Raw genomic sequence first — 15,707 nt, forward strand, 5'->3', positions numbered from 1 at the left:
TTAATAATGATTAAGACCAAAATTACATTTTTTGATTAACCATATTTCCCTAATCATCTTAGTGAAGTGAATCTTTGTTTCCCAAAGTGCCCAATACATACACTCAGAAATACTTTGAATTTTGCAAGAAAATTCCTTCCCTAAACCCAAGGCAGTAGTCAACTGAAAACAGAATCAGAAAGTACTTAGAATGAGGACCACCAGCCTTCATAGATACTAAACCGTATTATTCTCCCAAAACATTTTAGCCCAAATGAAAACAGTCAGGAAAAGGGCGGCAGTGTGCCACCACATCAGCTTCTAGCCCCTGTTTGTGCCCTGAGAAGCACTTGTTAACCATTTCGCCTACTTGCGAATCAAGTCAACAATGCCTGGTGTGGAGAATAAAGGGAAACTGAAGTATGGCCAGATGGATTAAAGGTGACCATGAATAATGGAGCAGTGTCAAGCAGAGAGGCAGAATAAGAGTGTTAGAAAACTGTCTCAGGTGCCTGAAGTGACATTAATTGATGCAATTTTAGGATCAAAGATATCTGTACTTTTAGCCTGTTCCCTGGATATGTGGCTATCAGCCAAAGCCAAAAAAAAAAAAAAATAGATCCCTCTCAAGAAATAAGTATAAATGTTGACAGTAAAACAAATGTTAGGCCTCTGTACACAATGAAGCTTACTTGGCATAATTAAATGTTCCCGTGTCCCTCTGCAAAATCTAGCTTTGGACTAGCTCTAGGAAAACCAAGAAATACAAAAATGTTGCATTGTTATGAGACACAAGGATATGCCTATGAATTGCTATTGAGAAATAGACTTTTTGTAACCAGTGACAACAAAGATTTGAAATCAGTGCCATGTGTTTAGGTGACTTCTTGATTCAAAGTCAAGAAAACATGAAAGTCTGCCCAGAATTTGTATATGCCTTTAATTTAGACATAATTTTTCTTCATGCCAGAACTGCAAACGATATAAAGAGTCTTGTTAAACAACAATAAGGGAGAAAAATAAAGTTTCTCAAATTCCTTATGGAATCACTTGATTCACTAGGAGCACTCCTCAAACATCCTGTTGAAGCTGGCATCTTTATAGGCAAACAGAGTATTGTTTAGCTACTTGGCAGCACTGAATAGCAGAAGTTAGAAAATACCATTATTTTGACATACTGAGGAATAGCTGAAAAGATGTTGCTGCTTTAGGTGCTGTCAGTTCAATTCAACAAAAATATATTTAACACTGATGTGCCAGGCAATGAAAAAGGCACCAGGGATATAAAAACAGGCCCTGCCCTCAAGGAGCTTACACTGTAAGGAGTAGGAGATGGGTAGTTGGGAACACAATATATACACAAGTAATGTAGTTGTTTTTATAAACTCTCTTGAAACTTTTATTTTAGAACATTGGCTCTGGATTTAGAGGACCTGGATTCAAAGCCTATCTCTGAAGCTTCCTATGTGTGAGACCACTAGGTCTCAGTTTCCTAATCTGTAAAATGAGGAAAGTTGAACTCAATGACCTTTAAGTTTCCTCCATTGTCCTATGAGCCTATGAATGGGGTATACTCACACACACACACACACACACACACACACACACACACACTTCGGATTGCAATAGAATTCAATCTTTTTGAGAGTGTTGCTGGCAGAATTGGTTACTGGATATTGGGTTATAAAGGCTTTAAAAGGCCTAATTAAAATCTAAATACCCTTAGGCTTAAGGTAATGCCTTAGAATCATAATGTAATATAACATTAGTACTAGAACAGATCCCAAAGATTCTTTAAATCATACTTAAACCAGAGACTTAAGATTGAAAGGGACCTTGGAGGTGATCTGTTTCAACTTCTTATTTTATAGGTAAAGAAAATGAGTTCCAGAGAGGTTCAAGTTCTTTGAGATATTATGCATCATAACAGAAGAAAGATTTGTACTAGTTCTTCTAACACATTTAGATCATTTAGCCCAGTGGTCAGAAATTTACTGCCTGGACCGATTTTGTAGGATCTAGAAGCTAAGAATGGTTTTTACATTTTTAAATTCAATAAAACTTTATTTTAAAATGTAAATATAATACATATATGTATATATGCATGTATCCATGTATGTATTTATGTATGATACGTGGTATATTTTTTTCATAGCTCCACAGGCCATATAGAAGCTGATGGTAAGCTGGACTGGGTCCACTGAACATAGTTTGCCAACTTCTGATTTAACCAGATCCTTCATTTTACAGATGGAGAAACTGAGACTTAGCCAGGTACCCATCTATAAAATGAGAAGGCTGGATTAGATGAGCTCCAAGGACCCTTTTAGCTCTGGTAAATGATGAATGTATAGTACAAGTTATGAAATTATGATCACAATTCCCATACACTAGCAAATTAAGTTCTCAATTAACAGCTTCTATGTCTCTCCTAAGGATTATAGAGGTAGTAATGAGGAGTTGGAGGAGGGGTATCTTTCTTATGCTGTCATACATCCCCTTCCCGATAATGAATTAGTCAGACTTAATTATATTTTATAAAGGGGCACCCACAATAATCTGACACTCTTTCCTACAAGCACATACAGAGACCAGGGGAAAGTGGGCTCAGGCTTAAAGAGTATATGTGTGGTTCAGCTAGGTGGCGCAGTGGATAGAGCAATGACCTTGGAGTCAGGAGGACCTGAGTTCAAATACAGCCTTAGACACATAACCGTCACTAGCTGTGTGACTCTGGGCAAGTCACAACCCCAATTGCCTCACCAAAAAAAAAAAAAAAAGACAGAGTACATGTGGCAAAGAGTGACTTATAGGTATTGGTTGTTGAAAATTCTCTCCTCCTTTGTGGAGTACATGTGAACTTCCTATTAGCTATGATATGAATTTCTTGTGGAGGCCTTGGATAATCCTTCATTGGCTTTTCTTTCTTATTCCACAATGTTCACAATGAGACATTGCAACCACTTACTGTTGCTGAAGGGGAACTGATAGGGCATATATGGGAGAACAGGGGCTTCCTCCTCTTCCTCCTATCCCCTCCAACTAGCTGGCCATCAACTGATCAATTATTTTAGCTGTAAACCATGACTAAGGCTTGGAGGGAAAGACCTCTGAATCATGTCTGGGGAATCCATAGAGATTAAATCATGGTTCCTTTGGCAGCTAACTTTGTAAGAAAGGTCTCAAGACAAATAACTGAAAGCAAGACCCTGGGGGAATGGAACACAAGAAGCGCAGAGAGTGGGGTCCAAATTTCCAAAGATAAGCTTCATTTGCTTCTCAACTTTGCCTAAGGTCAAACCTGTTTATATATCTATCTGTATGATCTCCACTGTCTCCCTCTCTATAGAGGTTACATATCTAACAAATGAAAATGAAAACATTATTGTAAGACCAGTATGCCAGAAGTGAAGGTGCTCAGTCTTATTACTATCATTTACTAAGTTTTTGTCAGAATGTAGAAGCAGAATACTGCCTATCATCTAGCATCTTAAATTTGAATAAGAAGATAAATTCCAATCCACACAGCCTAGGAAAAGCTAATTTATATCCCATATGTTTTAATAAGACTGATCCATTAACAACAGAAAAGAGAATATTCTTAGAATAGAACAAGTTTTTCACTTGTCCAGCTCTTCTGCTTCTTTGTCAGATCTACTACTAGGTTCTTTGGTCTTCTGGGTACCCTCCCAGAATTCTAAGGATGAAGATTACTAAATTTAAACCTTTACTTCAAGGGTTAGGGATAATGCCTTGAGCAGCTGACTGAGTTCTCAATGAGAAATTGTCTGGTCTCAAGTTTTGAGAGTTATAAATCTTGTTAAAAATCCCCCAAATGGCAAGTATTCAGTACCACAGTGGAAAACTTTTCATCACTGTGCTTTGCTATGACTAGATAAGAAGCACAAAGTATGAATTTGGTAGATAAATAGTAAACTCGTGTAGTAAATATCATTATACACATAAATCATAGGCATGTATAGTGAAGATACCTAACGTATATAACAACACAGTGTTATAATTCCAGAGCCATATTTTCAACTGGGTACCGATTCTGCTAGCAATGTCTACTTAAATAGTTCAACATTCACTGTGTCATATGTCAACTTGAATACAGATTACTCCTAAATGTGAAAGTGGAAGATTTCTACTTCCAAATGGATCTGTCTTCTACATAGGCATTTAAAGCTAAAAATTCAACCCAAAACATTAAGCAATTTGACTTTTAAGATAACTTTATAAAAATACTTTATTTCATTAAATATTACCCAATTACACGTAAAATTTTTGTCAATCTTTTTTTTAAATTTTGATTTCCCAATTCTCTCACTTACTCCTGGCTCTCCCTGCTTCTTGAGAAGGCAAGCAATGTGATATTGATTATACATGTGAAATCATGTGAAATATATTTCTGTATTAGCCATGTTGCAAAAGAAAACACAAGTAGAACAATAAAAATAAAAGAGCAAAAAATATACTTCAATTTATACTGAGTTTATCAATTCTCTCTCTGGAAGTAGATTGCATTTTTTATCATGGCTGCCTTGGAATTTTCTCAGATCATTCACTTGATCAGAATAGCTATGTCTTTCACAGTTTGTCATTCCTACAATATTACTGTATACAATGTTCTCCTGGTTTTGCTCACTTTATCTTACATGAGTTTATATAATACTTGCTCACTTTATTTTACATGAGTTCACATAAGATGTGAAGTGGTATCTCAGAGTTGTAATTTATATTTCTTTAATTACTAGTGATCAAGAGCATTTTATATGACTATTGATAGCTTTTATTTCTTCTTCTGAAAAATATCCATTTGATCATTTATCAACAAGGAAATATCTCCTATTTTTACAAATTCAGCTTAGTTTACCTATATTTTTGAGAAATGAGGCCATTATCAGAGAAACTTGCAAATATTTTCCCTCAGTTTTCAATTTCCCTTCTAATTTTGGCTGCATTAGTTTTATTTGTGCAAAAACTTTTTACTTTCATGTAATCAAAATTATCTGTTTTCTTTCCTGTAATTCTCTCTATCTCTTGTTTGGTCATAAACTCTTCCCTTATCCATAGATCTGACAGGCACATTTTTCAATCCTCCCCTAATTGATTTAAGATATCAACATTTATGTCTAAATCATTTATCCATTTTGACCTTATCTTTGTATAAATTATGAGAAGTTGCTCTATGTTAAGTTTTGGCTGAACTGCATTTTTCGTCAAATGTTGAGTTCTTACCCCAAAAGCTTGACCTTTAGGTTTATAAAACAATAGATTACTATGGTCATGTACTACTGTGTATTGTGTACCTAATCTGATCTGATCTCAGATTGACCACTCTATTTCTTAGCCAGTACCAGATTGTTTTGATTATCGTTTGGCAATATAGTTTTAAATCTGAAACTGTGAGGTTGTCTTCCTTCATGGTCTTTTTTTTAACACTTCCCTCGATATTCTTGACCTTTTGTTCTTTCAGATAAATTTTGTTACTATTTCTTCTAGCTCTATAAAATAATTCTTTGGTGATTTGATGAGGCACTGAAAAAGTAAATTAACTTGGGTAAAATGGTCATTTTTATTATTAACTCAGCCCATCCATGAGCAATCAACATTTCTCCAATTGTTCAGATGACTTTATTTCTGTGAAAAGTGTTTTGTAATTGTTTTCATATATTCCCTGGGTTTTGAAGACTACCTAGTACTTTGTATTGTCTACAGTTATTTTAAATGAAATTTTGCTTTCAATCTCTTGCTGCTGGGTTTGATGGTAGTATATAGAAATGCTGATGATTTATGTGGGTTTATTTTTCATTCTGCAACTTCACTAAAGATGTTTTTCAACTAGAATTTTCTGTATACTTTCCAGGATTCTCTAACTATGCCATCATATCTTCAAAGAGGAATTTTTTTCTTCATTGTCTGTTTTTATTCCTTTAATTTCTTCTTCATCTGTTATTGCTATAGTTATCATTTCTAGTACTATACTGAATGATGGTGGTGATAATGGGCATCCTTGCTTCACTCCTGATTTTATTGGGAAGGCTTCAAGTTTATTCCTATTGTGGATAATGCTTCTTCTTGGTATTAGATATACTTAGCATTTTTAGGAAGATTTGATTGATTTCTAAGCTTTCTAGTGAGCTTAATAGGAATGGGTGTTGTATTTTTTCAAATGCTTTTTCTGTGTCTATTGATATAATTACATTTTTTTTTGTTATTGATATGGTCAATTATACTGATAGTTTTCTTAACATTGAACCAGCCTTGCATTCTTAATCATGTATCACTGTGTATTATCTTTGTGATATAGTACTGTAATCTCCCTTATAAGTATTTTATTTAAAAATTTACATCAATATTCATTAAAGAAATTCATCTATAGTTTTCTTTTTCTGTTTTTGCTCTTCCTAGTTTAGACATCAATACCATGTTTTTGTCATAAAAGGAATTTGGTAGGACACATTCTTGACCTATTTTTCCCTAATAGTTTATATAGTATTGGAATTAATGATTTCTTAAATGTTTGAATTCACTTGTAAATCCATCTGATCCTGGGGTTTTTTTCTTGGGCAGCACTTTGATGGTTTGTTCAGTTTCCTTCTCTAAAGAAGGATAAATTAAGGATAGGATAAATTAAAGGATAGGATAAATATAAATAAAATTATATAAAATTAAATTAAATTAAAGAAGGATAAATTCTTCTTCTGTTATCCTTGGAAGTTTATATTTTATAAACATTCCTCCATTTTTACTTAGCCTGTAAGTTTTACTGGCATATAATTGAACAAAATAGCTCCTAATATGTGGATGCTGCTAAATCTCTTGTGATCCTAACTGTGGCTCCATGACATTTGAATAGCTTCTTTCTGGCTACTTAAAGTATTTTCTCTTTGTCCTGGGATCTCTGTAATTGGGCTATAATGTTATAATACTCCTGGGAGTTGTCTCACTTTGTAATTTCTTTTTTTTTTTTTTTGGCAAGACAATCAGGGTTAAGTAACTTGCCCAGGGTCACACAGCTAGGAATTGTCAAGTATCTGAGGTCAGATTTGAACTCAGTTCCTCCTGACTCCAAGGCCAGAGTTGTATCCACTGTGCCACCTAGCTGCCCCTCAATCTGTAATTTGAGTATATCGCTTCTACCAGGATGTAGGAAGCTTCTTTTAACATGAAACCTAGGGTTGGCCTTTGTGTTTGTCAGATTTCTTGAGACTCGTTTATCATCTTTACAAATTGTTTGTTGTTCCATAAATTGTTATTCTGGTTCTCCTTACTTCTTTCTGCTCCAGTGTATCTTTAGTGTTTCTCTGAAACATTTCCTTCAACATCTCTTACTGCACACTAGTATTGCATCATATTCATATACCATAAGTTGTTCAATTATTCCCAAAATAATAGATAGACCCTCAGTTTCTTATTTTTTGCCATCAGAGCCAATGGGCTCTGATCTCATCAGGGTTTTTGTTTTTAATTATTCTTTTGTCATGAGAAAATGAGCCACTTTAAATATTATTGTACATATGTGTCTTTTTCCTCTTTTTAAAAAATCTCATTAGGGTTGGTTATGTAATAAAAAAGAAATTTCCACTTTACCTTCTTTGACCTCTATCTCTAGTTTGGTCTTGAAGTCTTCACCCATCTGTTGATCAAACAGACAATTTCTTCCCTGGGCCTTATTTTTTTTTTAATCATGTTAATACTGATGTTTAACTTATGTGCCCACTTGGACATTTTTTTGCTATATGATGTGAATGTTGGTCTATACTTAGCTTCTGCCAGACTACTTTCCAGTTTTCCAAACAGTTTTTATCAAATAGTGAGTTATTCATCCAGTACATGCAATCTTTTGGCTTATCCTACACTAGTTTATTCTGTGTGTGTGTGTGTGTGTGTGTGTGTGTGTGTGTGTGTGTGTGTAATACTTAAGTAGTTTCACTAATCAACCTCTTTATCTCCTTTGTAGTTCCAAATTATGTTGATGATTACACCTTTAGAGTATATATTGAGATCCAATACTACTAAGTCTTTTTCAATCCTACTTTTTTTTTCAATAGTTTACTTGAGGGTGTTTATGTTTATGCCCATAAATCAATTTTGTTATATTTTTTAGCTCTATAAAATTGTCCTTGGTAGTTCCTTTAGTGTGGCACTGACTAAGTACATTGATTTAGGTAATATTGTCAGTCTACCCATGAGCAATTTATATTTCTCCAATTATTTAGATGTATCTTCATTTGTGCAAAGGATACTTGGCAACTAGGTTCATATGTTTGGTATGAGTGTATTGACAGATATACCAACAAATATTTTATATGTTCTATAGTTATTTTAAATTGAATTTCTATTGCTATCTATTCTTACTGGGTTTTTTTGTAATATACAGAAATACTGATGATTTATGTAGCTTTATTTTATATCTTGTGACTTTGTGGATATTTTTAATTGTTTAATTTTAAGTTGACTTTCTAAGGTTGTTTAAGCAAACTATCACATAATTTGTAAAAAGCAATAATTTTGTTTGCTATTTGTCTATACTCATTCTCTCAATTTCTTTTTATTATTTCTATAGTTGGCATTTCTAGTACTATATTTAATAGTAATTGTGATAATGGACATCCTTGCATTACTCTGATCTTATTGGAAAGGCCTCTAATTCATCCTTATTGCAGATGATTCTGCCTCTGGGTTTTAGATATATCATGTTAAGGAAAGATCCATTTGTTTCTTTTATTTTCTAGGGCTTAAAAAAACCCACCAGTAATTGGTGTTATATTTTGTCAGAAGTTTTTTTGTTTTTTTTTTCCTGCTCATACTGATAAATTCATGATTGTTGTTTATGTTGTTAACATGGACAATTGTGTTTGTAGTTTTCCTCACTTTGAACAAACTCTGAATTTCTTTTATAAATACATCATGATCATAGTGTATAATCTTTGTAATAATATGTTTCTATAATTTTTGCTAATATTTTATTATAAAATTATTCATCTATTCATTAGGGAAATTGGTCAATACTCTTCTTTCTGTATTTTGACTCTGGTTTATATATCATAATCACATTTATGTCATAGAAGGAATTTGGTAGGAGTCCCTTTCTTAAATAATTTATGTAATTTTCAAATTACTGTTCTTTAAACATTTGATAAAAATTGATTTTCATCTGATCCTTTTTTGTACCTTGTAAACTTATTTTTGATTTGTTCATTTTTTTTCTTAGACTGTTATTTAAATTCTCTATTTCTTCTGTTAACCTGAACACATAGTATGTTTCAAGTGTTAATCAACTTTTTAAAATTGCCAGTTTTATTAGCATGAAATTAGGCAAAACATTTTGTGTGTGTGTGTGTGTGTGTAATTTCTTCTTTATTTGTAATAAACCTTTTTCATTCTTGGTACTATTAATTTAAATTTTTTCCTCCTCATAAAAATCATTAGTTAATGATTTATCTATTTTATTATTTTTGATAGCTCCAATTTTGTGAATAAATTTAATGAGGATATTTTGCTTTCATTTTTATTAATCTCATCTTTGATTTTGAGGATTTATTATTTGAAACAATCAAGGCTTTTAATTTGTTGTTTTTCCAGGTCACTCTTATTTGCATACCCAATTGGTTTATCTGATCTTTCCTCTCTTATTACTGATATATTCCCCCAAGGAATGTTTTGGCTGCATCCCAAAATATATGGTCTCATTGTTGTCATTATCTTTAATGGAATGAATTATTTCTGTGATTTGTACTTTGACCCACCTACTCTTCAAGATCAAGTAATTTAATCCCCTATTAGTTCTAATAATTTATTCAGTGGCCTTTTGCTAAAAAAAAAAAATTGTATTTCATTTTGGACCAAAAAAGATATGTTAATATTTTGGCTTTTCTGATTTTTCAAACTTTTTATTAATTAATTTGTTTATTTTTAGTTTTTAACATTCACTTCACAAGATTTTGAGTTCCAAATTTTCTCCTCATCTTCCCCCTCACCCCACCCCAGGATGGCATACATTCCGAATGCCCCTTCCCCCAATCTGCCCTCCCTTCTATCCCTGCCCTGCTTTTATCCCCTTCCCCTTCTATTTTCCTGTAGGGCAGGATAGATTTCTATAACCAATTGCCTATATATCTTATTTCCCAGCTGCATGTAAAAACAATTTTTAATATTTGTTTTTAAAACTTTGGTTTCCTAGGTAGCACAATGGATAGACCATTGGCATTGGATTCAGGAGGACCTGAATTCAAATGTGACCTCACTCACATAACACTTACAAGCTGTGTGACCCTAGGCAAGTCACTTAACCCCACTGCCTAGCCAAAAACAAACAAGCAAAAAACAAAAACAAACAAACAAACCAAAAAATACTTTGGGTTCCAAATTCTCTTCCTTCCTCTCTCCCAATCTATCCTCACTGAGAAGTCAAGCAATTCAAAAAAAGTTATACATGTATAGTCATGCAAAACAGTTCCATGATAGTCATGTTGTGAAGGACTAACTATATTTCCTTCCATCCTATCCCGCTCTCCATTTATTCTATTCTCTCCTTTGATCTTGTCCCTCCTCAAAAGTCTTTGCTTTTGATTACCTTTTCCCCTAATCTGCCCTCTCTTCTATTATCCCCCTCTCTTACCACCTCACCCCCAATTTTCCTGTAGTGTCAGATATATTTCCATATCTAATTGAGTATGTATGTTACTCCCTCCTTAAGCCAAATTCAATTAGAGTAAGAGTCATTAATTCCCTCTCATCTCCCTGCTCTTCCCTTTCACTGTAAAAGTTTTTTCTTGCCTCTTTCATGTGAGATAATTTAGCCCATTCTACCTTTCCCTTCTCTTGAGTCTTGTATTTAAATGTCAAATTTTCTATTCAGCTCTGCTCTTCTCATCAAGAATGCTTGAAAGTCCTCTATTTCATTGAATTTCCATTTTTCCCCTTGAAGGATTATACTCAGTTTTTCTGGGTAGTGATTCTTGGTTTTAATCCTAGTTCCTTTGACTTCTGGAATACCATATCCCAAACCCTTTGATCACTTAATGTAGAAACTGCTAAATTTTGTATTATCCTGATTGTGTTTCTACAATACTTGAATTGTTTATTTCTCTCTACTTGCAATATTTTATCCTTGACCAGGGAACTCTGGAATTTAGCTATGGTATTTCTAGGAGTTTTCTTTTGGGGATCTCTTTCAGAAGGTGATTGGTGGATTCTTTCAATTTCTATTTTGCCCTCTGGTTCTAGAATGTCAGGGCAGTTTTCCTTAATAATTTCTTGAAAGATGATGTTAACCCTCCTTTTTTGATAATGGCTTTCAGATAGTCCAATAATTTTTCAATTATCTCTCCTGGATCTATTTTCCAGTTCAGTTGTTTTTCCAATGAGATATCTTGATTGTCTTCTTTTTTTTTATTCTTTTGGTTTTGTTTTATAATTTCTTAATTTCTCAGAGCATTAGCTTCCATTTGTTGCATTCCAGTTTTTAAGGAATTATTTTCTTCAGTGAGCTTTTGGACCTCTTTTTCCATTTGGCCAATTCTGCTTTTTAAGGCATTCTTCTCCTCATTGGCTTTTTGGACCTCTTTTGCCATTTGGATTAGTCTATTTTTAAGGTGTTATTTTCTTCAATATTTTTTGGGTCTCTTTTAGCAAGTTGTTGACTTGCTTTTCATGATTTTCTTGCATCACTCTCATTTCTCTTCCCAGTTTTTCCTCTCCTTCTCTTACTTGCTTTTCAAAATCCATTTTGAGTTCTTCCATGGTTTGAGACCAATTCATATTTTTTTGGAGGCTTGAGATGTAGGAGCTTTGACTTTATTGTCTTCTTCTGGTTGTGTGTTTTAATCTTCTTTGTCACCAAAGTAAGATTCTATAGTCTGAGTTTTTTTTCTGCTGTTTTCTCATGTTCCCAGCTAATTACTTGACTTTTAAACTCTTTCTTAAGGTAGGGCTCTGCTTCCAGTGGGGACAGTGTGTATTGTCCCAAGCTTTGGGGGTTTTGTGCAGCTGTTTTCAGAGATACTTCTAGGGATCTATAAATTTTCAGTTCTTCCAAGGTGGTATGATCCTTTCCTGGCCTGGTCTCTAGTCTATGAGTGACCACAAGCACTCTTTTCTACATTGGAACTGTGAGGAGGATTCCATCTCCACCACCACCATAAGCTCCTCATCACTAGCATTCTTCTCACCCCAAGACCACCACTCAAGACTGTGACCGAGATTCAAGCATGGGCGAAGCAAGAAAATCCTGCCTCAGTGTCAGCAAAGAAATCCCGGCAATACTCCTCTGATCAGCTACTCAAACCCCCCAATGTTTGTGGAGAGATAGCTCTGGAAGCAGCCACCATGGCCACTGCCCTGGGGCTTCACCAGGGCTGGGGCTAGACCCTGATTTTCTTTCACCCAGGTTCTACAGACCTTTCCTACTGACCTTCTAAATTGTTTTTGGTATTTGTGGTTTGGGAGGTCTGGAAACTGCCACAGCTGCCAGTGATTCAGTCCCCTGAGTCCTGCTCTAGATTTACTGGGCATCTTTGCCTGTGCAACCCATGCTGAACTGCACTCCTCCCCCGCCCCACACAACACCTTTCCTATTAACCATCCAGGTTGTCTTGGGCTTGAGGAAATTTGTTTCACTCTGTCTTTTGGTGGGTTCTGCTGTTCTAGAATTTGTTTAGAGTCATTTTTACAGGTATTTTGAAGGGATTTGGGGGAGAGCTCAAGCAAGTCACTGCTTTTATTCCACCACCTTGGTTCCACCCCCACTGGCTTTTCTGAAGTTTTTACAAAGGTTTTCATTCTCTAATATATGGTCAGTTTTTTTTTTCTGAAGCTGCCAAATACAGTTGCAAAATATGTATACTCCCTTCAATTATCTTTGGATGTCTATCATATTTCTAAAATTTTTCTTAAAAATGTTTTCTAAAAGTGTTTTTTATAATTATGTTTTGGACCTTCACTTTTGGGGGGTTACTTTTTGGTTATATTTATATGTCTGATAGCAGTAAATTAAAGTCCCCACTGTTATAGTTCTAATATCCCTCCCTACAATTATTTCTTTTAAATATTTGGATACTGCGCCATTTCATGCATGCATATTTCATAATGATTTTGATCTATGGCTCCTTTCAGCAAAATTCCCTGTTTATCTCTTTTAATTAGGTCAATTTTTGAAATTGCTTTGTTGGACATCATTATTGCTATTCTTATGTGTGTATGTGTATGTGTATGTGTGTGTTTTATTTCAGCTAAAGCATAATAGATTTTGTTCCAGCCATTATTTTAACTCTGTATGCATCTTTCCATTTTAATTCTGTTTCTAGTAAACAACATGTTGGTAACTAAGGGGAGCATGGAAAAAATTAACCTGACAGATCTATAGATAAGGGAAGATTTTATAGCCAAACAACAGATAGAGAGGTTCACAGGAAATAAATGAACAATTTTGATTACACAAAATGAAAAGATTTTTGCCCAAACAAAACTAATGTATCCAAAATTGGAAGGGAAGCAGGAAACTGGGGAATGGGGGGAATTTGCAGTAAGTTTCTTTGATAAGGGCCTGGTTTCTCAGATACATAAAAATGAGCCAAATTTATAAAAATAAGAGCCATTTCCCAATTCATAAATGGTAAAATGTTACTAACAGGCATTTTCAGGAGAAATCAAAACTATCAAGAGTCATATAAAAATGATCTAAATCACTTTTGATTAGAGAAATGCAAATTTAAACAACTCTGAAATGCCACTTCACATCTATCATATTGGCTAATGTGATAGAAAAGGAAAATGTCAAATACTGAGGATGACATAGAAAAATTGGTACAGTACTGCTCAGTTGGTGGAGTTATAAACTGGCCTAACCATTCTGGAGATCAATTTGGAACTATGCCCAAAGGGTTATAAAACTGTGTATACCCTTTTGACCCAGCAATATCACTACTGGGTCTGTAACCCAAAGATGTCAGAGGAAAAAAGAAAAGGACCAATTTGTACAAAGATCTTTATAGCAGCTCTTTTTGTCATGGCAAGGAATTGAAAAATGTAAGGGGATGCCCATCAACAGGGGTTAATGGCAGGACAAATTGTAGTAGAATGATTGTTATGGAATACTATTGAGTCATAAAGAATGATGAGCAGGTTAGTTTCAGAAAAACCTGGGAAGACTTATACGAGCTCATGTAAAATGAAGTGAGCAGAACCAGGAGACCATTGTACACAGTAACAGCAATATTGTAATGATGACTAAGTGTGAAATACATGTGTACTCAGATCAAGACAATGATATAAGAGAATTCCAAAGTACCCATGATAAAAAATGCTATCCACCTCCAGAGAGAGAACTGATAAACTCTGAATACAAACTGAAGCATACTTTTGTCACTTTTCATTATTATGACATTATTATGTCACTATTCATTATATACACACTCATTATCTTGTGTATATATGTTTGTGTGTGGGGGTGTCTTTTATTTTGAAACATGGATAAAATGGAAATATATTTTACATGACTTCATATGTATAATCAGTGTCATCATTTGCCTTCTCAATGGGTGGAAGAGATTTTACTCAAAAGTTTAAAAACTGAATGATAAAATTTTTAAATGAAATTGAAAAATACTTAAATGAATAACAATATGTTAATAATAAGAATACATTGTAGGATTCTGCTTTCTAATACTTTCTAATGTCTTCTTCTATTTTATAAGTGAGTTCTTCCCATTCTCATTCAAAGATATAAATTTAATATTGTGTTTCACTCCAGCCTATCCTCTTTAGCTTTTCTTTCTATTTGTTTCCTTGATTCCTGTGTTTTTGTTTCAAAGTTTCAACACTATTCTGGTGTTTTAATTAAGAATGCTTGAAAGTCCATTATTTTAAGGTTCATTTGCTTCCTGCATATAACCTTATACTTATTTTTGCTGGTTGAGAATTTTTTTTTATTGTAAACCTATATTTTGCCTCCTAGAATATCTTCTTCTCTAGGGTGGTGTCTGCTAAATCTTGTGTAACTCTGACACTCCTATGTACGTGAATTTATTCTTTCTGACTGAGTTTTTTTTTTATGACCTAGGAGTTTTGGGTTTTGGCCTAATACACTGGGAATTTTCATTTAGTGGTTTCACTGAGGAAGTGTTGGGTAGGTTCTTCCTGTTTCTAATTTGCCCTCTAGTTTGAAGAGACCTGGGCTGTTTTCTTTTATGATTCCTTGAAATATGGATGTCTAGGAACACTTTCTGATCCTGGATTTCAGGCAGTCTGTAGATTCTTAATTTATCTCTTTTCAATCTGTCTTCTAGGTCAGGTGTTTTTTATTAGAAGTACTCAAAATTTTCTTCTATTTTTTCAATCTTGCGACTTTTAAAAATATTTCTTCCCATCTCATAGAGTCATTTTCTTTATTTAGTCAAGTCTCATTTTCAGATAGTTTGTTTTCTTGGCAAGATTTTGTATCCAAACTGCTTGTTCTTTTCAATTTTGCCATATTTTCCCCTTAGCTCTCATTTTTGTTAATTTTCCTATATGATTCTTATTATTTTTTCTTTAAAAAAAACCACTTCTTTTATATCTTCCATTAATTCTAATTGAATTTGTGTCCAAGCTGCATTTTTCATTGTAGCTTAGCTTTTTGATGTTTTGGAGTCATTTCCTGATTGATCCTGTCACCATTTTAGCTCTTCAGAATTTTGTGTGTGTGTGTGTGTGTGTGTGTGTGTGTGTGTGTGTGTGTGTGT

The sequence above is a fragment of the Vombatus ursinus genome, unplaced genomic scaffold (genome assembly GCF_900497805.2).
Source record: "Vombatus ursinus unplaced genomic scaffold, bare-nosed wombat genome assembly UNPS02014818.1, whole genome shotgun sequence".
Classification (NCBI taxonomy): Eukaryota; Metazoa; Chordata; class Mammalia; order Diprotodontia; family Vombatidae; genus Vombatus; species Vombatus ursinus.